At 37.2% G+C, this 22,416-nt stretch overlaps 1 long non-coding RNA gene across 1 annotated transcript in view; it reads left to right on the top strand.

The window, feature by feature from the left end:
* Positions 1 to 22,416, top strand: part of LOC141522585 (uncharacterized) — a 29,753-nt gene that overhangs the window by 951 nt on the left and 6,386 nt on the right. The window contains exon 2 of the long non-coding RNA XR_012478241.1: positions 13,275 to 13,321. This is a non-coding gene — a long non-coding RNA (uncharacterized LOC141522585). The remainder of the gene's footprint in view (positions 1 to 13,274; positions 13,322 to 22,416) is intronic.

Genomic DNA, 22,416 nt, shown 5'->3' on the forward strand with positions numbered 1-22,416 from the left:
TAAGACCATGACTTCAGGGAGGTGATGCCTGGACAAGTAACTGAACTGGATTTGAGGGAGGGGGAGCTGTGAGTAAAAGAAGTTAAAAAAACAAACAAACCTGGGCCTCCTATGAAATTGTATTCCTTAATGGGATTCCCCAATCAGGAGAACAGGATCTTAGGATAAAATTATTTTTGTAACACAGAAAATGACTGCCCTGTACTCCAGCTCAGTCTCTTAACTTAAACTTGACAAATCACCTTGCCATCCAAGAGACTGGCAAATAAGTCCTTCTCTGTCCTTAGTTCTTGCTATACTTAAAGGGGAATGATGATTAAAATTCTACAAGCATCATCACTATCATATCATTGATGTAGAGCTGGAAAGGACTTCAGAGACCAGCTAGTCTAATCCCCTTATTTTACACATGTGGAAACTGAGGTAGGAAAATTAAGTGAGTTGTTCAGATCACAGAAGTAAATAAACATCAGGAAGGATCTGAATCCCTTACACCTAAGAAGTATCTCATAGGACAATGAAAAGGTTAATGAGAGATCAAATTTTTGTTGACAAATAAACAAAAAGTGCTTTATGCGATTGAAATACATGTATGTTCTAAAGAATACTTTATATCATAGGTTCTCTGGGAACCACTACTCTCCTTCAAGGCTTAGTTCAGATGTCACCTCTTCCTAGACAAGACCTTTTCTGATCATGATAGGGCTGTTTGTGTTCTTTCCCCACCAAATTACTTTCTGCATATTCTGTATTTGCTCATCTGTAAACACTGTCACTAGAGGTACACAAAACTTCTGGAGGGCAGAAACTTTAATGTTTTTTGTTTGGGTAAAAACAGTATTTAAAAACAAAGTATTTTATAGACAAAGTATTTAAAACCTTAAGGAGTTTTAAAAAATATCTGTGTGACACACAGATGTTTTAAAAACTCCTTAAGCTTTGGCATTACTAGCAAAAAGTAAGGAGTTAGTCCCTGATTAGTTGATTTACTTCAACCTAAGAAATAATCACAAATAATGAAGGGGTAAACAGTGTAAAGACAGTTGTGATTTCAGAAAATAAAGGAGTTGGTAGGCCATTGTCTATAACATTTTGTATGGAAAGACTTACCCATTGGGAAACATATCATCTACCAGGAAGCAGAGAGAAAAAAACACTTTATGAACAGGTATGACTGCAGAGATGAAGTGCGAGTTAGCAACATGAAACAGGAGACATTTTACAGAAAAGAAAGCTTAACATGTACCAAATAAAGAGCTAAGCCTGGTAATCAAGAATTAAGCTATGGGGGCGGCTAGGTGGTACAATGGATAGAGCACCAGCCTTGGAGTCAGGAGTACTTGAGTTCAAATCCAGCCTCAGACACTTAGTAATTACCTAGCTGTGTGACCTTGGGCAAGTCACTTAACCCCACTGCCTTACAACCCCGCCCCCCCAAAAAAAAGAAAAAAGAAAAGAATTAAACTATGGCCAGGAATGGATCCTGAGTGATCTACCCAGGATAGATACTGTGCTTCCAGGGAAGCAGCATGAGGATTCCATGTGGAGAGAAAATCAAAGCTTTATAATATGGTCATGTGATTTCCCTATTTATATACCTCATTGCCATTGTATTCTGTTTGTGGTTCACTATTCTGATGGATGCTGTGTGTGAATTTGTGGGATAGTTTGCTCCATATTTATGAGGAGAATATTTTGTAGCTACTGTTCTACTGTGCCATCCTAGAAAATGTCTTTCTTTGCTTTGATTATAGTAGCTAGCTTCTGGGGACCCACCTTAAAAGTGCAAAGTCAAGAAAGAACTTAGAAGAAGTGCTATTTTTAGATTATAGATTAAAGTTCAACCCATTCCTTTTAAAGATGAGGAAATAAATTCAGCTAAGGGAAGCAGTTTGGCCAAGATTACACAAATAACTTGCTCTTCCTCTTCCTTATTCTGTGTTCTTTTTACTGAACCAGTTTAATAAATAACCTTATTTTATCTGTAATTTAAACAAAAGGAGACTGTTCTACTAATTTTTTCCTGTGTTTCATGAATCCAAAGAACTTCATTATCACAGTAACAGACACTATAAATAATTATGATATAGAGCTGTCTCTCAAAGGCAGGAATGGGTTAGAAATAATATTGGAGTTGGAGCTAAAAGACCTGAGTTCATGTCTTAGTTCTACTGTTTAATATCTCTGAGTCTTAATTTCCTTATCTGTAAATGATGTTTTATAAGGGTCATTTTAGTTCTAACTTCTATGATTTGCCTTTTCTCTTCTATTTCTTCTGACAAATTATCTTCATTATACATGGGTGATTAAAAAGATGTTGAAGGAGACTGGTGCCTCCTCTTGGTCTATTTTATAATAGTAATGTGAATAAAGAGGGATTGAAGAGCTAATGAGACTTAACTGGAAATTAAAAGACATAATAACCAATCCTGAAACATGGCTCCTTAATTGGGTAATGCTAAAAATAGAAAACTGTGTGCCAAAAGGAACATTAAAATTGTAACATTTTGTATTCAGGCTCTCATGTAGAGCTGCAGCTGTTATAAAATCACATGTACAATGCTATACATGCCAGTGATGCCATAGCTCACATTACTATTTTGTTAGGAGAATGGATTTATCATAGCAAATGTTTATATGGATTATTTTTTAAAGTGCTTTCACTTCTGGTAACTCATTTAATTCTCCAAGAAATCCTTGAAGGGAGATGAAACAAGTATTGTTATGTCTATTTTTTTGGGGGTGGGGGAAACAAATCTGAAGCACATGTAAACCCTAAAGTTAAGGGAACAGTAACTAGGCCAGGGCTAGAACCCAATCTTTTTCTTCTCAGCTCTTTCTGCTAGGATTTGTGCTTTTCTTTTTAATGGAGTATGTACTTATATTCCTTTGGAACATGCCTTCAAATATTGCTACTCTTTTTCATCTTCTCATTTTTTATTTCTTTTTTTCTTGTAAGTCAATGGGATTGAGTGACTTGCCCAAGGTCACACAGCTAGCTAATTATTATTAAGTGTCCGAAGCTGGATTTAAACTTAGGTTCTCCTGACCCCAAGGACAAGGCTCTATCCACTGTGCCACCTATTTCTTTAATAATTACCTTCATTAAAATAATGTAAAAGACAGCAATAGCAACTACAAAAGGAAAGTATATAGTTTTCATGCTCTATTAGAGTTAGAAAGAGGATGATGTAAAAAAAAATGTTGCAGCTATTACAGATTATGCAAAAAGAATGTCCTTGGGAACTAAATGATTTTTAGGTTCTAAGGGGTCATAGTTTGTCTTCTTGTCAGGAGGCGTCATCTTCCCAGAGAGAATGGAAGGATCATTCAAATGAGCACATGAGCACATTTTAGTCATAGATATCAGATTTCTACAAAGTTGTTCAGACCACTCTTGGGGCAACCTATATTTGAAATCTAAGTTTCTAGTGGACAATGGCATGTTTTATATTAGGATTGTCTTCAAATAGTTTATCCAGGGCAGTACCATACCCACCTAGATAATTACTAAATAGTATTTGATGATGATGATGATGTTACAGATGACATAGAGACTGGGTTTTATTTGTGAATGTGAGTGGGAGAGATGTTTCCTTTAATGAATCTGATCTGTTCCCTCTCCTCATTAATAGATTATGAAGCATAGTCTTTTATCATAAGTTCATCTATCATAATTTGTTGGCCATCTAGTTCACATAAATCAACAAGCATTTATTAATTGGATACTGGATTCTAGGCACTATACTAAATTTGACCTACAAAGACAAAAGTTAAACAGACCGTGCTATCAAAACATTTTCATGGGCAGTGAAGGTGGGAGGAAGAAAATATGAATATATTCACTAGGTGTCACTGTTTTACCATATACATTCTGACTAACTCACTATGGAACTGGGGATGAATGATTTGGGGAGACAAGGTCTTTGTTCTTACTTTCCCCTTCCAACAAAAAAGGGGCAGAATCTAAATTCGTACAGATCATACCTTCAGAGTCAGCTTGGAGCTGAGTTTTTCCTCTTCTAGTCTCTCTTAGTTCTCCCTCACTCCAAACTAAGAGTAAGAGTTTTGCCTCCCAGATCATCATTCTTATCTTTAGGGGCATCATGTCTCCAGTGGCTCCTATTTCAGGGCAAACCTAGGCAAGCCCCTAGTCCAAGTGTGAGAGTTCTTCTTTGGAGGATTATAGTCTCATTGGTAGAATTACATTTTCTCTACAATTCTACTGTAAACTCTCTTGACCTCCTATGTCAGACCTGCCTGATCTTACTGAAGATAATTTGTGGAAATCCCTCAAAACTGTGCCCCCCCCTTTGATCTCAAGAAATGACAAGGGCTGAGAGAATGGGTACAAATGCACTTATATATTTAAAAAAAATCAGGATGGGAAGGGTAGGAAAATGGCACAGAGATGGATTTGTTTGTTTTGGGAATGCCTAAATAGATGGAGAATGGGGGAGGGGGAAGAAGAGGATTTCCTTCAACTACTTGGCTTCATGGTCAAAAGAGGGAAAAGTGGAGGGTGGGTAAATTCACCATGCCCCCACATTTCCAAGAAGTAGGCACATTTAGGTAAAGTTGCAAGTTATATATAGGCAAATCACACCTTAAATGTATCAGCAAGTCAGACAAGGCTCCAGCATCCTAGAATTATAGTCAATTCTATGGTCTATCAATGGTAGCGGTGCTTTTCAAATGTCATGGATTCCCACTACTAGCATTTGTTCTCACTTTCTGATTTCTCTTTGCACAGCTTCCGCCTCTCTCAGTGCCTTCCTGTCTCCCTTCAGCTGGGAAAACTACATTTCCCAGCAGCCTCCACTGCCATAAATTGAAAATAATATGATATTCTTTCTCTGACTGGTACATGGGAGGAACTCCTCTTCCAAAGACTGTACCTTCTTCCCAAGGCTGCCTGGGTTCCACCAATGAGCCTCATACCCAGATTACATCAACAGCAAAAATTAAACTGTTTAATTCAGGAGAGGTGGGGAGCGTGAATGGCCCTGAGTTTTCCTTTAAGGTTAGTCTTTAGGAGCTTATAGCTTTATAAGGAATAAATTTAATAAAGATAAGTGATTTATAATTATGCCCCAATAAGAAATACATCAGAAACAGAGATAAACTCAACAAGAGGATGGGACTCATTAGAGTCTAATCTCTGCATTAGAAAGAACATTTCCTTGTCAGTTTTTGTGAATAACTAGGACTTACATTGTAAACCAATGTACAGAAAAAAATACATAATATGGGTTAACTTTTAAAGAGTGATAGGAAAAATCATTATAGAGGCAACAGCTTACAATACAAAAGCCAGGTGAAACCTGATTATTAATGAACAATCAATTGGAGGCTGGAAGGGATGGATAGAGACAGTCCAGTTACTTCATATTCCTTGCACTGTATCTACCCAGACTAGAACTACAACCAGAGAGGGGAGTTTCGATGGAAACAATCTTTACAGCTCTCCAGCAGATTAGTGTTCTTCCTGTTGTCTTAGAAGGGAAATATTCTCTTAGGCTACTATTGATCTCAGCCTGCTTCACATTCCATGTGATCGTTACCTCACTTGAATGTCACACAACTACCCCAAAACCACCTGTTTCACTTTTCTTTCTCAGTCCATATTGCTCTGGGCAATCATTCCTTCAAAAAACCCAACTACATTTCCCAGAGGGTTATGCATTTAAGCCATGGAAACTGGTCTAGCCCACAGAAGTCTACCAGGTGGTACATGGACATATATAACAATAAACTGCTGATTTGAGACCCAAAGTACTGAGGTGCTGCACCCTCTCCCTCCCACTCCAAGAGGTCCTTCCACCTCTAAATACATACATGCAAAACAGTTTCAAACTTGGGGGACACTAACCTCCAAAGAGAGGGTTCAACCTCCTGCTTTATCTTTATTTTATGTTCCTACCCTGGAGCTCTGGAGGAAAATTACTTAAAGCTTAGTTTTGGTTCAAGTCTAGACTCTACCCAAATAAAGGAGATTCTAAAAGTATTTAATGTACACTATAGAAAGAAAGAAATATTTAACATACATAAGGCCCACAAGCTTGAATTTCCAGAAAAAAAATAACTTTAATGAACAGCAATAACTTATAATTACTGTTTACTCTCTTGGGAAATTGATGCTTAAGACATTAAGACTTAATGCAGTTTGCAGGATTGCTAATAAACATTTTGCATTTCATCCTAGCTCATTTTGTCTTAGTCCATAGAATTCCTTTTAGGCAAGTAGATGTCTTCTACCTTGCCAAGTCAAGGATTAGGCTCATTTTCCTGCTATTGGATCATTTTCTCTCTGAAGAAATGCATTGGTGGACATAATGAAGATACCTCCTGCACTCACTGAGGACCCAGGATCTATGAATTCTTGTTCACAAGCTAGGGCACATCATTTTTGAATAATCAAGCACCTGTGCATAGGGAAAGACTATAAAACAGAAGGCAGCCAGGGCTTTGAAATCTAGTCTTAAGTTTGTCTAGGTAGAACAGAGTTTGTCTAGGTAGAACAGATGCTCAAAACTAGCAGGGATGTGGGAAAGCATGATGCCCCTGCTCTTCTCCTTTAGGGACAGGCTCAACTAGTATTAACATAGTCTTCAGAGAGGAAGAGAAGACATTGACAGAAGATCTTTAGAGTCATCAACTCTTTCTTCTTGATGACCAAAAAAGGGATCTCAGTGCCAAGTTCCATGTGTTTCCAAAAATTTTCAGAAAAACTTTGGTGCACATTCCATAGAAAAGCACTGCTAGACTCATCCCTGCCCATGCTCCATGGGATGCAACATCTATATACACTGTGGTGGTGGTTGTTGTCATCATTGTCATTATTGTTCAATTGTATTAGTTGTGAACCCATTGGGGAATTTTCTTGGCAAAGATACTGGAGTGATTTTTACAGGTAATTAAACTGAACCAAACAGTGTTAAATGTCTTGCCGAGGGTCACACAGCTAGAAAATATGCGAGACTGTATCTAAATTCACAAAATTGAGTCTTTTTAACTCCAAGGCCAGCTCTCTATTCACTGTCTTCCCACCTATATAAGTATATATACAGAATACATACAAAATGAATACAAAGTCATTTTGGGAGAGAAGGCACAAGTAACTGGAGAATCTATATAGAAATGAGCTGTTTTAAAGGAAATCTAAAATTCCTTCTTCTCCTTTCTCCTATCTCATCACTTAATTTTTGTTAGTGCCTGAGGTGAAAAAAATGCATTGATGTTCTTACTTATCCTTTTAAGTTTTTGTGTAAAAAATATAAATATAAAAAAGTTAAGAAACATCTTGGAATTATATGCTGCAGTTTTAATTCTAATTATACAACTCAATCAATAGCCATTTATTAAGCACCTACTGTGTTCCCAACATTGTATTACATGCTGAGGATACAGAGGCCAAAAGTCCCTCAAGGAACTTAACATTCTAACAATGGAGACAATAAGTGGACATAAAGCTTATGACAAGAGTCATCCCATGGAAGACAGAATTGCTCTTTCTGGTTTTGTCTGACCACATGTGCTGGTTCAAAACTTGGGCTCTTTGGGGATGATAAACCTCCCAGCTGCTTTTCTGGCCATGTGGTGCCTCATTGAAGAATGGATTTGTCACTTTGGTGTTACACAGAAAACTCAATGTGGTCCCTTAGACAGAATGCTGGCCTTGGAGTCAGGAGGACGGGAGTTCAAATCCAGTCTCAGACACTTGACATTTACTTGCTGTGTGACCTTGGGCAAGTCACTTAACCCTGATTGCCTCACATCGAGGTCCATCTTCATATTTGGTGACTGGACTCAGATGGCTCTGGAGGAGAAAGTGAGGCTGGTGACTTAGCACAGCGCCCCCCCCCCCCCCCACTCAAATCTAATTCATGAACTTGTCATGGCATCACCTTCAGATGTCGTGGTCTTCTTCGAGAACAAAGGACAAACATCACCACCCATTACAAGAGGTGTGGAAAACATACTTTATCAGTTAAAAGGAGATTTATTCCCCCTCTACGTAGCATTACATAACTCCAGTACTTTTTTGTGTGTTTGTGTTTGTGTGTGTGTGTGTGTGTGTGTGTGCTTGTGTAGTGTTAATACATAAAGGATAGCCCTTCCTTTTCCTGGCATCTCACAATCCCTCCCATGTGGAATATAGACTCAGCTGAGTAAGCTCTTACCTAGCTTTTACCTAGGCCTTAGCTTTCTTTTCTTTTTCTTTGAGTTTCTTTTTCTGAGTAGGTTGAGCATCCACCTCAAAATGAACAGGTCCAGTTTTAGAGGCACCTTTATGTGTTTGAGAAGTTCTAATCCGCATTGGATCCTGCTGATTGGTGCCAAAGGGAATGTCTTCATCAGAGATACTGACACTCACAGGAGAATGATGGGAAATTCTTTGGCCAGTGCAGAATCAAAGTGAAATGAGGCTGTCTATTCAATGTTACCACAAACTACTTTAAATTCTGATGAGATTTATTAACTTCCAAGGAGAGATTAATTTTGTTTTGTGTTTCTTTGTCAATGAGCATTGTAAGTCTTAGCATTTTGTTACATGCTAGAAATTAATATCTGTTCCATACCTGTTTTATATTATACATTGAGAAACTTTTTTTCTTTCTCTCTCTACCCCTTTTGGGGATACTTGTATACATGAAATAAAATCTAAGCTTCAAATAATTTACCTTTGAGTTGTCTGAATGAGAACAGGAACCAACCCTAGTCTCAAAAGAAGCCAAGATTCTAAGACCAAACCTGATCTGGATTCTGTCACAGCCTAGAGCTGAGAGGGTTCTCCTTAATGAAGAAGCGAATGTGAGTAGTTCTGTTACCTCCTGGGTTAACCCCCCATCCCCAACTGCAAGCTGAGCTTAATGTTAGACAAGAGTTTAAAAAAATAGATGCAACACAGCCTTAGAAGGGAAATCTGTAACAATTGGGATGGGAGTGGTGGGTGTAAAGCGTTCCTTAAGCTGTCTAAAAGGAATCTAAGGTTTACAAAAGGTGGAGGTTAGAAGGGAGAGCCTTCCAGGCTTAGAGGACAATTGGTATAAAGGCATGGAAATGAGAGGTGGAATGTTTGTGGTGAAAAATCTAATTGATCGATATTAATAACTGTAGGATGAGAGTTTGCAGGGAGAGAGGAACAATAACGGATAATAAGGTTGGGAATGTATGAAGGAACCAAGTTGTGAAGAACTTCAAATACCTAACAGAGGAAATTCTATTTTATTCTATGGTAATAGGGAAGCTCTGAATTTTACTGAGTGTTTGTGTGTGTGTGTGTGTGTGTGTGTGTGTGTGTGTGTGTATGCATGTATGTGTGTAATGCTCATACTCTGTGTTTTAGGAAAATCACTTTTGCTGATATGTATAATTTGGATTGGAATAGAGATATTTGAGTCAGGGAACCTGATTAGTAAATTTTTGAAACAGGCAGATGGAGGAAAGTTCAATAAAATTATTTTTGAGTATACATACACAATATAAATACGCACATTATATATATATTCATATATATACACATGTGAATGTGTGTGTGTATTTGTGTAAGGGGTAGATCAAACTGAAAAAAGTCATTCACATACTCTACTTCAAGTCACTAGCAAGATGTTATATACCTTTTGATGCCTTTGTCAGGGAGACCACCTCTATTGAATCAATCACTCATTCCAAGGCATTAAAACAAGGTGCAACTTCTTAATCAGTTTGGAAGGTATGAAAACCATTGGATGAAGTGAAATGTCATTACACATGAAGTGTATTAGGATTGTCTGACAAGGCCAGAGAAGATGATTGAAGTTGCAAGCCAGTTCAGATTTCAGGATATAAGCACCTGATCAGGTTGGTGCTGGAAGTCATTCCAAAAAGCTCCAAGAAGGAATTGCTTGGGAAATAGAAGAGCTTTTGTCCTCCTTGACCAAAGCTTCCTTGAACAGAGGAAGACCTTGTAAACTTTGAAGGGTTAAAAAATTTGAAATTCCTATCGGTGTCCTTAGGATAGCTGTGGCTAAGAGCAGAATCCACATCAAGAGCCAGAAACAAACAATATACAATGAGGGAAAGATGTTTATAATGTTTGTCTTTTACAATTTACAGATGAAAAATTGCTCTAAATCATTACTTATTAGAGAAATGCAAATTAAAGCCTCTCTGAGGTATCACCTCACACCTCTCAGACTGGCCAATATGACCAGAAAGGATAATGATTATTGTTGGAAGGGTTGTGGGAAATCTGGGACACTATTACACTGTTGGTGGAGTTGTGAACTCATCCAACCTTTCTGGAGAGAAATTTGGAGCTACATCCAAAGGGCAACAAAAATATGCATACCCTTTGATCCAGCAATACCACTACTGGGTCTATGCCCTGAAGAGATGATGAAAACAGGGTAAAAACATCACTGTTTGTGGTGGCAAAGAACTGGAGATCAAGTAAATGCCCTTCAATTGGGGAAATGGCTTAGCAAGCTGTGGTATATGTATGTTATGGAACACTATTGTTCTATTAGAAACCAGAAGGGATGGGAATTCAGGGAAGCCTGGAGGGATTTGCATGAACTGATGCTGAGTGAGATGATCAGAACCAGAAAAACACTGTATTCCCTAACAGCAACATGGGGGTGAGGATCAACCTTGATGGACTCGCTCATTCCATCAGTGCAACAATCAGGGACAATTTGGGGCTCTCTCCAATGGAGAATACCATCTGTATTCAGAGAAACAACGGTGAAGTTTGAACAAAGACCAAGAACTATTACCTTAAATTTAGAAAAAAAACCCTGATATCTTATTGTCTGATCTTGCTATCTCTTATACTTTATGTTTCTTCCTTAAGGATATGATTTCTCTCTCATCACACTCAATTTGGATCAATGTATACCATGGAAACACTGTAAAGACTGACAAATTGCCTTCTGTGGGGGGTGGGGGGAGGGAAGTAAGATTAGGGGAAAAATTGTAAAACAAAATAAATAAAATCTTTAATGTTAAAAAAATGTTTGTCTTTTGTTTTTGAAGAAAGACCATGGCATCAAGGGAGGTGATGCCATGACAGCACATGAATTGGATTTGAGTAGGGGGTGCAGTGCTGAGTCACCAACCTCACTTTGTCCTCCAGAGCCATCTGGGTCCAGTGGCCAGATATGAATCAGGACACTGGAGATGGCCCTGGATGTGAGACAATCAGAGTGAAGTGACTTATCCAAGGACACACAGCTAGTAAGTGTCAAGTATCTGAGGCTGGATTTGAACTCCTGTCCTCTTGACTCCAAGTGCTCTATCTACTGTGCCACTTAAAGGTGACCATAACTCTGAAAGGAACCCAGCAGAAAGGTACACAGTCCCTAAGAAAACCATCTTAAGAGTTCCACAAAGAGAAAAAAAGGATTTTTGACCCCCCCCCCCAATAAGAACAAAAACAAAAACTTTCCTAAACTGTGAGTTAACATTTTGCCATAAGGACTTACTAAGCTTGGGTTCAATTTCCTCTGGAATTTATGTATACTTGTGGGAAAGGGTGGTTTCAGTTTTGGGGGGATGTTTTGTACCAACTATTTTTTCTGTACCACTTTGGGAAATACTACTTTCTAAAAGGTAATTAAATCTGGCTGGCTGATTGAAACCAACTGCTAATTATTGAGGGAAGCATATTGATTAGGGTTTATAAACTATAGTCCTAGATCTCCATTCTCAACCCCTCAGGATTTATCCCTGAGGATAACTGTACTCTGGGTAGCCAACTACCAGTATAAAGTGAGAGTTTGGGATAGTACCTCTCTTAGAATACTGACTGACCAGGATGACTGAATTACTAGGAATATTGATTAAGTATGAATATTAGTTAATGTGAGAGTTTTGTAGGCCTTAAAGCAAGCAGATTTAAATGTTAGATACTCCTCCCATGAGCAATCATAATGATTTACAGCTGACATATCTTAAGTTCAGCTCAGCGACTGATATGAAGCCTTTTTATTTGCTATGCCTTATAACAGTTTAGTCTACTCTACCTCTTCTGTGTATGAACATATTTTTTTCCAAAGACATGAAACTCAATAAACAATACACAATCTTCTATGATTTGTTTTCCTCATCTCTTAACCTCAAATGCAAGTGATAATATTCATCTCCAGTGCCCAAATTTATAGCTTTTGTGGCAAAACTTCACATTCCCCAAATCATGTGCTTTGGAAGTGATTAATTGTGGCAGAATGATTAATTGGGTATACTGAAGTATTGGCCTGAAGAGAGGAAATGGAGGCACAGTTCAAGCACAAAACCCAGAAACATTTATTGGGAGAGTGCAGCACATGCCTGTTCATTGAACAGAAGAATCTAGTCTGCTGCTCTGAAGAGTGGAAGTTTAGGAAGTGGTTTATATGGTTTTACAACACAAGGAGGCAGGGGAGTAAGAGAAATGCACAGTACCCAGAACCAGGATATTTGTGCAGGCTCTGACCATTTGGGACTGGTATGAATCAGTTTGAGTCATTTCCACGGCTGCTGGCACATCAGAGGTGTTCTGAGATACCCAGTGGATCGCTGGCATGTTAAATTTGAGGAACATTCATTTTTGCCTCCTAAGTAGATGACTTTTTTTTCAGTTTTTGCAAGGCAATGGGGTTAAGTGGCTTGCCCAAGACCACACAGCTAGGTGATTATTAAGTGTCTGAGGTCACATTTGAACTCAGGTACTCCTGACTCCAGGGCCAGTGCTCTATCCACTGCACCACCTAGCTGCCCCGCAGTAGATGATTTTTATTCTGAAATTGTTTTAGTCTCTCTTGGATAACAAAGGACTCAAGTAAATTAAGGTGAATGGCAAACTCATTATTCATTCTATTTCTGCAGAAGAGAAATCCAAGTCTGGCTGGAGTCAAATACTGTAAATAAAATTGAGTTTTAACTTAGAGGCAGCTGAACTGGTAGACAGAGTGCAAGTCTTGGAGTAAGGAAGTATCTCTGATAATTGCTTAAAAACCTCTTGTTGTAGGAACTATAGTCTAATTCCTCCCTTCCTTTAAGTTAGGCTAATTTTTCCTCAAAAAAGAACAAGACATTCCTAAAGACATCATTTCCTCATCACTAGAGTTCAAAGCAGTCATGAACAACTGGATGGACTTGCAAAATATTTGACTCATGAATTGAGATGGGAGTTTTGCTTTGCTCATTCAATTCAAGTGTTTCTCAGTATTTGTCCTTTTTGAATGTCCTGCTATGGCTAAGTAAATATCCTTTTGTTAAATATTGAATGATGTCTTTTTGTTTCAATGCAGAGAACCAAAATTATCAGAAGAATGAACAAATCAGTCCCAGTCCTGAGGTAAGTCATTTAACTCATGTGGTCCAAACAATTCTCTAATACTCATCTACTAAGACATAGATGTTTTCAGTTTCTGGAATGGGATTTGAGGAAGAGGCAACTAGGTTGTATATTGTATCTAGAGCCAGCCTGGAGTCAGGAAGACCTGAGTTCAAATCTAGCCTCAAACTCTAGTTATCACTTAACCTAGTTTGCCTCAGTTCCCTCAACTGTAAAATGAGCTGGAGAAGAAAATGAAAAACTACTCTAGTATCTTTACCAAGAAAAATCTAAATGGGGTCACAAAAAGTCAGACAGAACAGAACCTCCTGAGCAACAACATTTGAGGAAGATCTTTGCACTTTTTTTTACTAGAGTAGGTACAATATCCTTTTTCCTGGCCCCAAGCAAATTAGTTTAGTATTTCCTTAAAGGGTTTTATGACTTTCTTTGAGACATGGTTGATTCTGGAGACTTAAGGCTCAGGTTATTTAGATCTATCTGGTAGCCTTTGTACAAAGCATTCTTGAGGAGCTCTCACTTGATAATGGGCAACTAAAAAAGGATCTTCATTCTGCTGAACCAACTCAAAGTGTCCTTAATGGCTAGATTTCTTGACTATCTTTTTTTTCTGCTATAGCTAAATAAATCTTTTTTCTCCTCCATTTCTTTATTTATTTTTCTAACTACTACATGTAGTAGTAGTTTTCAACAATCATTTTACATTTTTTTCTTCCCCCTACAGAAAACAATGTCACATAGGCACTACATCTATAACCATTAAAATATATTAAATACATCTTTAGTTAACTGTTGAATGACTTATAAGTGTCATTTTGTTCCAAAATGGAGTCTAAATTAATTGTTAAGTCTTGATTATAATTGCTGCCATGCCATAAGAGTTTGCTCATGCCTCAGAAGCTTCTTCCTCCTGGAAGCTCACTCTAGCCCCAGAATTCACATTTTGATGGTTTTTCCTAAGAATTTCCATTTAAAAAGGGAGTCCAGACTACTCATATCTCTCATTCCTCTCCACTAGACCCTCCAGACTTAAGCTATCAAACCCCTTCACCAAGTACCTTCATCTTCCTCTTTCACCTTCCCTTTATGTAGTGTTTTTCCCCATTAGAAGATAAGGTACTTGAGGGAAGGAACTGTCCTTTTTACTTGTATTTGTATTTCCCAGCACTTAGCAATTGGCTTGTCACATAGTAGGTACTTAATAAACACTTGTTGACTAACTGACTATACCAGTAGACCAGCCCAGAAGTGGGATAGAGAGAGTTACCATACCAGGAGTTCTCCCATACTGACGAAATCCAGGATTATGGAACCATTACTAAGAAAACAATTAACTACAATATTGACGTGAGTTCTGGTCCACTCAAAGTGGGCAACATTTTAAATGAGGATAAACTATTACAGTTAAAGAAACTATAGGGGCAGCTAGGTGGTGCAGTGGATAAAGCACCCACCCTGGAGTCAGGAGTACCTGGGTTCAAATCCACACTCAGACACTTAATAATTACCTAGCTGTGTGGCCTTGGGCAAGCCACTTAACCCTATTTGCCTTGCAAAAACCTAAAAAAAAATGTAAAGGAACTGTAGCATTTGAAAAGAATAAGGAGAGATTAAATAAAATACTTTTAATTAAATAAAATACTTTAAATACTTTTCCAAGACTATGTACAGGAGAGGAAGTGGTTAGAGTCATAGGCTATTTCAAAATGGAATTGCATAATTTTGTAGCTGAGAGGACCTTCAAAATGTAATTCTCTCGAAGAGAGAACAAAACAAAGGCTCAAAGAGGTTGTTATTTGTTTATACGTTAAGGCATAAAAAGTCATACAAAGAGTTAGAAGGGCCAGAGTTAGAATTCACATCTTTTGACTCCTAATAGCTCTTTCTACTAAATCGTATAACTTCTACAATGTGCTATATTCTTTGGGCAAAATATGACCTTGAGTGGTTTCAAGAAGAGCAATTTTAATTTGGCACTAAACCCTAACTCAGACCCTACTTTCCTAGAGATAAGAGGAATAAACTGCTATCTTGGAACTGATAGATTGAAGGAAAGGATGTCCTAAGAAAAAAATATGGAATTGATCATAAAATTTAAGCTTTTCTTTGTCTTTCTCAAACCCTGCTTTGTTTTAAACTTGTATTGTTCATGTTCTCTGTATCTCAAGACTATTATGGAGTCTTACATGTTTAAATTGAATCTATGCATGAAACTGTGCCCAACTGAGTTGAAGAACTCAATACTGCACTTGTAACTTTTTTGCATTGTTGTATGCACTTTAAACTACTGGTTGAATTTGTATGCTTGAATGGACACTGTGGGAGGGTTATTAGAAAAAGGTGAGATCTTTAGAGAAGATCTCTCAGGAGGTAGTAGTAGACCTATCAGAGGAAATGACTGGGGGGATCTAATCAAGACAACAATTATCTTTAGAAAAGTAATGAGACATAAAATAAGCCCATAAAAATTATTATAATTTCTATATAGCAATACAAAAAATTAGTAGGAAAAGTAGAAAGAGAAATACCATATAAAATAACTACAAAATTCATCAAATGTCAGGGAGTCAGTCTAACAAGATATATTCAACATAAATAAATGTAATTTAAACAATTCAGGAATATTCATTGTTCAGATAATAAAAATATCAAGTTAATGGCATATTATTCAAACTATCAGGAGATTATTTTATTTATCTGGACAAAATAATAAAATTTATTTGGAGGAACCAAAATATTGGAGATCTAGAATCTCAAGGAAAATCATGAAAAAACAAAAGTAAAAGGGGAGAGAGTACTCTCAAATATACTATATAATTATCAAAACTAGTTACTTCTAGTTGAACAAATGAAAAATTAATGCAGCAAACTAGATAAATAAGAATCAGAAAAAATTGACCTCAACAGTCCAGTATTCAATAAAACTAAGAAAATAAATTTCTCAGGGAAGAACTCTTTACTAAAAGAATTGATGAGAAAACTGAATAAGATTTTGGCAAAAAAAATCATATTTAGACCAGCATGTTATGATATATGTCACATAAGTTTCAACTGGACACTCAAATATAAAATTTTACATTATAAAAAAATCAGAGGAAAATGGATAGGGAAGTATTTTTTACAACTATGGTGAAAGGAGGAATCCTTAAAAAAAGAAGTAGAGGATATTCTCCCCTAAAGCTAAACAATTTTGATGATATGAAATTGAAAATTTTATGTATGAATGAAATCAATGCAGCAAGGAGAAGAGGGGAAACAATTGGTTAGAGAACAAATCTTCATTTATTATCTCTCATAAAGACACTTTACCTAAAATACAAAGGGAATGAATACAAACATATAACACCAAGAGTTACTCCCCATTGGAGTAGATATCAAAGGAAATAAACAATTCCCAGAAGAACCTTAAGCTCTAAGCAACCATATGAAAGATTTCTTAAGATTGGTAGCAATTGGAGAAAGACAAATTACAACTTATTCTTATACCATGCAAGCTGGCAAAAATGACAAAAGACAGAGACAGTCAAATGCTGGAGTGATTGCAGCATAAGAGTAACACTACTAGCCTATTGGTAGAGCTGTGAATTGAGCCTTCCATTCTGGAAACAATTTGTAATTTATGCTGGAAAAGTGATTGAAATGTATTAATCCTTTGGTTCAGAGAGTTCATTATTGGGTATATGCCCCCAAAGAAAGAAAAATTTTATTAATATCCAAATACACAGTGGTAAAGAGGTAGAAAGGGGGTATCCATCAATTTGGAAATGGCTAAACAAATTATGGTACATCAGTGTAAAAGAATATTATTATACCATGGTATATGTTGAATATGACAGGCTTGATGTTTGTGAATATACCAGGCTTGTTCCAGATGAGCAACTGCAACTGCATTGCTCAGAGGAACCAAGTCTCTGAAAGCTCTCCACTCTTTTTCTGCTCCACTGTTGCCAACTGTGTATTGGTTCAACTTTCCCTCCAAGTTAGCAACAAACAATCCCCACTCAGAGAGGTTCTCTCTTGGCATTCATTCTTCTGGTAATCATTTAACCTTGGGGCCACTGCTTTGGTTGAATGTGAATATTTAGTTTGGAAAAAATGAGTGTGTGTGATCAGTCCAACACTCTGCATCACATATTGCCTTGTCACTCTCATTTTGTGTCCATCTCTTCTCTTTACAATCACATAGTCTATTAGATGTCAATGTTTTCTGTAAGAGTGCATCCAGGAAGTTTTATTTTAATCAGGTAAACAGAAGATAATGTTTGTGATGAGAAGGTCATGAGATACACAAGCCTTCAGTATTAGGTGACCATTGCTGTTACTGTTTCCAACTCCATTCCTCCCAAGGGCTCCCCGTCATGTCTGGTAGCCTGAGTTTATTCTAGCATTAAAGTCACCCATAATTATAAACTTGTACTCTTTTGGTACATTGATGATAAGAGTCACCCAGTCTTCATAAAATTTTTCTTTGACTTCATCAGAATTAGTCAAGGTGGGAGCATATGATGATGTTGGCATGACATTTTCCTGAAAATAGCAATCACATTGTCATGAAACTGGTTTGATGAAAATGATGGGAAATACAGAAGTTGCTAGATGAAAAACAAGAACTCTATAGGATTTACCAACAGAGTAATTCATCCATTTCTTGGAAGACAGCATTTATTTCCAACAAAAGTAAAGTACAAGTGAAGTTTAGAGAGATGCAGGATTCTTGGTTCAGTAAGAAGACAGATAAAATTCATTTTGTGCAGATATTAACAATTTAAAGTATGTTTATAATGTCCTAAAGGCTGTTTATGGGCCAGAGACATATGGTGCATCACACTTCTCAGAACTTATAGAACCACATTGATTAATGATAGGGACATAATCCTAGAGTAATGAACTGAACACTTTCATAGTGTTCTTAACAAACCATCATCAATCAATGCAGAAGTCATTAACCATTTGCCTTAAATTAAAGTCAATCCATCCTTAGCAGAAGCTCCAACTGGAGAAGATTTGAATGCCATTAGGTTCCTTGCATGTGACAAAGCACCTGGTACTGATTCTATTTCAGCTGAGATTTATAAGGTAGGGGGTCCATTGTTCATCCAAAAGCTGACAAATTTTCCAAGTTATATGACTTAAAGAGGTTAACCCCCAGGAATTCAAGGATGCCTCACTGTCCATCTCTATAAAGGTAAAGGAAATAGATTGTTTTGTTACAATCACAGTGGAACTTCTCTTTTAATCACTGCTGGTAAGATTCTTGTCAGATTCCTCCTTAATAGGCTGATCTTTCCCCTGGAAGATCATTACCTCCCTAAGAGCCAATGTGACTTCAGAAAGGGTCAAGGAACAGTTGATATGATGTTTTCAGTTCGACAACTCCAGGAAAAATGGCAGGAGCAGAACAAGAGTCTATATACAATGGCTGTAGATCTGCCAAGGGCTTTTGATGGCATCAGTCATGAGGATTTATGGAAAATTATATCAAAATTTAGTTGCCCAGAGAAGTCCATCAGTGTTGTATGTTAATTTCATGCTTGCCCAGGTTCTGGATAGTGGACGATGCTCTTGAGAGTTCCCAGTCATCAATGAGTGAAACAAGACTGTGTCCTTGTTCTCATGCTTTTTAGCATGATGTTTTCAGCCATGTTATCAAACGCCTTCACTGAGGATGAACATGACCTCAAGGTCAGCTACTGCACTGATGGCAAATTCTTCAGCTTGAAAAGGCTACAAGCCAAGACCAAAGTGGAGGGAGTGTTGGTGCAGGATCTTCTATTTGCAGATGATTGTGCCTGCAATGTGGCCTCTGAAGCTGAGATGCAACAAAGTATGGATCGATTCTCTACTGTTTGTGCTAATTTTGGCCTAACAATTAATACCAAGAAAACACAGGTGTTCCATCAGCCAGCACCACACTATCCATATGTGGAACCATCGATTACAACAAATGGAGAAGTTTTGAGCACTGTGGACAAGTTCACTTACCTTGGCACTTTCCAGGGAAGTGCATTGATAATGAAGTTGACACACTCATTGCCAGAGCTAACTCAGTATTTGGGAAGCTCCAAAAGAAAGTATGGGAGAATAGAGATATTAGATTAACTACTAAATTGAAGGTCTACAGAGCCATTGTTGTTGACCTCATTGCTGTATGCCTGTGAAACCTGGACAGTCTACCAGCGCCATGCCAAGAAACTAAATTGCTTCCATTTAAATTGTCTTAGGAAGATTCTGAAGAGCACCTAGCAGGAGAAGATATCAGACACAGAAGTCCTTTCTCTAGTTAAAATGCCAAGCATTCAAATATTACTACAGAAAGTGCAACCACGATGGACTGGCTGCGTTGTTAGAATGTCAAACATACCAAAAAAAAGGCAAAAAAAAGACTGTTTTATGGAGAATTTACACAGACAAGCACTCACAAGGGGGTCCAAAGAAGTGATATGGGGACACACTGAAGCTCTCACTTAAGAACATTAGAATTGATTGGGCAACATGGGAGACACTGGCCCAGGACTGCCCAGCATGGCATGCCCTGATCAGAGAGGATGTTGTACTCTATGAGCAAAGCAGAATTGCAGCAGCTCAAAGGAAATGTGTGATATATGTTTAAAGTAAACAACCTAGGTGTTCACATGGACTATTTGTGCCCGACCTATGGTAGGATGTTCTGAGCTTGTATCTCTCTGATCAGTCACAGTCGAACACAATGTAATTTGTCTCCAACATAGTGATGTCATTTTGGTCTTCTTTGATAAATTAGGATAAGAACCAACCATGTTGAATATAGAAACTCAAAAAAATATTGAAAGACTTACATGAACTGCTAGGGTAAAGAAAGCTTAACAGGGAAGACAATATATACAATACTATATAATTATATAACAATTTATAATACATACATTAGATATAGAGGATATAGCACAAACTGATTACAATGTAAAAGACTTGCGGGTACTCTTAAAAAATATTAGAACATAAAACATCTCAAATAGCTCATTCAGTATAATTGTCTCAGAAAGGAAAAGACAATTTTGGTAATTGCTGAACAGATTTTTGCATTTGTATTCACCAGGAGTCACATTGTCTAAACAATTAACACAGTCCAGATTTCCTGAACAAGGCATGGTGTTCTTTAGTCCTTTATTTACTGGATATTCTTGGTAGTAGTTATTTCCTGTGGGAAGCTTTTTTTTTTCCTTCTAGTTGGCTTAGATATGAATCAATACTTCCAAAAACTCTTGACCTATGAGATTATCAACAAGGCTGGAAATGTCCATCTTTTAGGATAACAAATAGCTGACCTGAGTTCAGAGAAGAAAGCATTAAGGCAGAAGAAAGTGATCAGGAGTCAGGCTTACCTACATAAAAACATATTCCCCATGCCAAGTGCTTATTCTCATTGCTGCTAGAAGTTTAAAGGAAAGAAAGCATTAGAGGAGAGTGTCCAAGAGAAGGGAGTAAAAAGAGACAGAAATTTTTCTGTCATTCTCAGTGACCCATCCAATGGACAAATTTCCCATGATGTTCAATTAATTACCATTCATCTTTGACATAGCACCCTCTCTCTGACCCCCAATGTCCTCCAAAAAAAGGAATCAAAAGAGTTGTGCTTTGTCATCTTAAGAGAGGACATTTCCTATGCCCAAAGGGGAACAAAATTGTGTGCATACCCTTTGATCCAGCGATACTACTACTGGGTCTATACCCTGAAGAGATTATGAAAAAAAGGTAAAAATAACACTTGTACAAAAATATTCATAGCAGCCCTGTTTGTGGTGGCAAAGAATTGGAAATTTAGTGAATGTCCATCAATTGGGGAATGGTTTAATAAACTGTGGTATATGTATGTGATGGAACACTATTGTTCTATTAGAAACCAGGAGGAATGGGAATTCAGGGAAGCCTGGAGGGATTTGCATGAACTGATGCTGAATGAGGTGAGCAGAACCAGAAGAATATTGTATACCCTAACAACAACATGGGGGTGATGGTCAACCTTAATGGACTTACTCATTCCATCAGTGCAACAATGAGGCACAATTTCAGGGTTATCTGTGATGGAGAATACCATCTTATCCAGAGAAAGAATTGTGGAGTTTGAACAAAAGGCATTACCTTTAATTAAAAAAAAAAATTATCTTATTATGTAATTTTGCTATCTTATACTTTATTTTTCTTCCTTAAGGATATGATTTCTCTCTCATCATATTCAACTTAGATCAATGTATACCATTGGAAACAATGCAAAGACTAAAAGACTGCCTTCTGTTGGGGGGGTGGAGGGAGGGAAGCGAGATTAGAGGAAAAAATGTAAAATTCAAAATAAATAAATAAAATTTTTTAAAAAGAAAGAACATTTCCCTAAGTAAAGAGGTAACTCTTGAAAATAGTTATTTATTTTTTCCAATTACATGTAATGCCAGAATTGTTGGATTAGTTCACAATGCTGCAAACAATGAACTAATGTCCTACTTTTTCCACATCTCCTCCAACTTTGTCATTTTCCTTTTCATTCATATAAACCATTCTGATAAGTGTGAGGTGATAAGAAGATGTCCATTTTTGACAGTGTTCCTCACCCTATAATTTTTTAAACTGACTGAGGAGAATTCAATTGATAACTCCCTACTATTTAAAAAAAAGGAAAAAATCCAAGAATTTTAAGTTCCAATGACATGACAGTCAAAACAACCTAATTTAGATTTAAAATGCATTAAAAGCTGCATAAGTGATGTATTAATTCTTTTATACAATTCTCTGGTCAGATCATATTTGGTGTATTGTGTGCATTTCAAGGATTCCTCATTCAAGGAAAGATATTGACAATTTGAGAATAAACTAGAAAAAGGTAACAGGATGAAGAGAGGATTGGAAAGGAAGAAGGAAGGAAAAAAATCATTTTTGAAATGCAGACATTGTGAGAAGCAGTTTTTTAGACAGTATTTCATTTGATCATGTGACTTGAGGCCCTCTTTTCCACTTACCTCCTACTTTCTGTTTTATAGAACTGAGATAGTTAACCTGGAAAAAAGAAGATAGAGACTGATCAGTTTCAATAGGAGTATGCTTGACCCTAGAAGTCAGAACTAGGATCA

The sequence above is a fragment of the Macrotis lagotis genome, chromosome 4, assembly GCF_037893015.1.
Source record: "Macrotis lagotis isolate mMagLag1 chromosome 4, bilby.v1.9.chrom.fasta, whole genome shotgun sequence".
Taxonomy (NCBI): domain Eukaryota; kingdom Metazoa; phylum Chordata; class Mammalia; order Peramelemorphia; family Peramelidae; genus Macrotis; species Macrotis lagotis.